Below are 2,829 nucleotides of genomic sequence, written 5' to 3'. Positions count from 1 at the left end.
CCACTGAGGTCATAAGAAGAGTGAAAATCTCGAACAAGATGCCTAGATTAGGTGCTACAGAAAGCTACTCATAGGATGCCTTAAGATAAGGAACATAAGTCATGTTTTGGGGAAACAGAGATTATTGAAACAAAGGGATGAGGACTGAAGTCACTAAGAGACACGTTAGGGCGTAATAAAAATGAGGTAAGCGCCAAAGTTAATTAAAGTTATCAGAGATCAAGTCGAGAGTAATAGAGTTATAATGAATACCTGAGATGTCAGAAGAATGGTCAGTGAATAGCCAAGAGATAAGAGCATCTCTAGAAAGAGATGATGACAAATAGGATACTATAGTAGAATCAGAGAGCGGTAGAATATCATATATAATATATGAAGAGTTTGAAGAATAAATGTTTTACCAATCTCTGCATAGCTAGAGGAGTAATGATTGCACTTGTTCTAATAATCTTCTTTTCTTTATCACTTGTTTATTCGAAAATTCGAGGACGAATTTTTCTTAAGGGGGGAAGAATGTAACAACCACAAAAAGGGGATGGGACTTTGGCGTGGGTTTCACTAGCACAGGCCAGCTTTTTTATTGAAAAAAAACTTCAAAAATCGAGGAGGAAACCCCCATTCTCTCTTTTCTCTCCTCTCATTCCCTCTCTTCTTCTTCTTTCTTTTAAGAGAGGGAGAAGAGAGAGAAAAAGGCTTTCGCTTCATCTGACGTCCGATCGAGGCGATTCAGGTGGCGTTGGAAAGCTTGTTTCGAGACCTTTCTTTTGATACCAATTTTGCAACAAATGGCAACAAATGGAGGGCGGATGAGGGAGATATGGAGGAGAGAAGTTTCAGGTTTTTCAAGCTTTTTCGTCAGATCTACGATGATCCGACCGTTGGATCGACGATCTGAGACCACATATGGACTGAGGAAGAGGAGAGGAACATGGTGGTATGATCAGATCCGGAAAATGTCACAGGCTATGGAGGTGATTCAACTTCCAGAGGCTTCCTCATAAATTTTTGGAATTTTTGAGACACAGATAAACTTCGGGTAAGACAATTTTTATTATTTCTCTGTCTGTGGAGCATAAATATAGTGTTTCTTAAACAGGAAAAATTGGAGAAAAATTCTAAGAAAAATATATGATGAAAGTAAAATTATTTAGAGATATTCTATGGTGTTTGTTGAATTTTTGAGTGATTGTAGAATATTTTTGAAAAATATAGATAGAATTTAGTTAGATTTTTAGCATATGGGCATATAAGATTATTTGAAATTAAGATAATTAAATTTATATAATTGGTTGAAGCTTGAGGATGGAGGTTTAAATATGTGAATATTTAATTAGGTTGAATTAAGAATATGTTAGATGTTGGAAACTTATGGAATCGAGTAAAATTCTTGAATAAAATATTCATGGGTGATTAGAAAATTATAATTCATTTTGCAATAACCTTATAACATTATTAAGGACCGCGGGGCAAAATTTTAGAATTTTTAGAGCTTGTTTGAGTGGATTTTTAAAAAATGTCAATTATAGGGACTAAAACGTAATTTTTAAGATTTTGAGTATTGTCTGATTTGGAGGGCCCAGGAGGGGCCATGTGATATTGATGAGATGTGGTTGTGAAAATTGAGAATTTAGAAGTGTTATTTGAGCCTTTTTGCAGGTTGGGTAAGTCCTGTATAGGAAACTCATGAATTAGTCTATTGCCTCTTTAGAGTTTTATCTTAACTTAGTACTAATAAATTTATAATTTAATTATTAGGTGATCGAGGTCAGCTATTTTTCTGCATCCAACAGCCACAATAGTCATTGGTGTACTGTGAGTAAAATATTAATTTTAATTATAATTTCGATATTATTATATGTTCAAGCATGCCCATGCATCACTTAAATGTAAATATCTATATAGTTAAACTCTAGGCACGTTTTATGTTGCATTCATAACTGTTAAGTGCCATGGATATTGTTGTGGTAATTTGGAGCAATGTGCGTGCATTGGCGTGCGTGTGATGTGGTGTGGACTATGGATAGAACGGGTAGACACGGCTTGAGATCTTTGCTGGGACTCGGTCCTTCGGGGTAGACACGGCTTGAGTTCTTCGCTGGGACCCCCATTTGGTTATTAAGTGGAAGTCCGAGCTGAGTTCTTCGCTGGCACATGTTGCATTTAAGAGAGCTGTATAGGGGATCAGCTCCCATATATTATGATTGCTATTATTGGGTGTGTGAGTGCTCCAAATTACATTTTTGATGTTATGATGTGCAATTGTTGTTGATGTTGCATTTCACTCTACAGGGTGCATTAGCTTTAGATAGTTATAGAGATTATGGTTAAAATTGATATTTTACTCTCTGAGTCGAAACTCACTCTGCTCAATATTTTTCCAGGCCACAGGAGGAGTTATTTTACAGAGCAACCTGTTTTCTTCCTCGCAGGTTTAACGTCGATTATTTAATTATTTTACTATCTTTTCTAAATTTAAAGTCTAGAACTCTGCATGTGTTAGTAATAGTGTGGACCTTGTTAGAAATTGTGTTAATTTAAATTTTTGAGATTAATAAATGAAGATTTGTATGGTATTTAAATAATTTGTAAATGAGGTAACAGGGTTGAGCTAGGCTCCCCTGATTTTAGTTTCTGAAAATTTCTGGGCTAAGTTGGCCCGAAATGAAATTATAACAGTTTGATTTAAATTATCTTATATGCATATTGGACTTAAATTGTGGGCCTAGTTATGGATTTGAGGAATAGTTAGGCTTACTACGGGCCTCGGGGGCTTTAAGCTGGCCCAGGTCCTAGTGCCAGTCCGGCCCATAGGTTGGGTCGTGACTGATT

At 36.0% G+C, this 2,829-nt stretch overlaps 1 long non-coding RNA gene across 1 annotated transcript; it reads left to right on the top strand.

Annotated features, from left to right (window-relative positions):
- The first annotated feature begins 962 nt into the window (after positions 1-962).
- On the top strand, positions 963-2,573 carry LOC131178507 (uncharacterized). The gene is made up of 3 exons (XR_009147428.1): positions 963-1,036; positions 1,756-1,812; positions 2,382-2,573. It is a non-coding gene; the product is annotated as an uncharacterized LOC131178507 (long non-coding RNA).
- Positions 2,574-2,829: the final 256 nt, after the last annotated feature.

The sequence above is a fragment of the Hevea brasiliensis genome, chromosome 3, assembly GCF_030052815.1.
Source record: "Hevea brasiliensis isolate MT/VB/25A 57/8 chromosome 3, ASM3005281v1, whole genome shotgun sequence".
Classification (NCBI taxonomy): Eukaryota; Viridiplantae; Streptophyta; class Magnoliopsida; order Malpighiales; family Euphorbiaceae; genus Hevea; species Hevea brasiliensis.
Note: the sequence above shows the minus strand (reverse complement) of the source record. Positions and strands in the feature narration are given on the sequence as shown.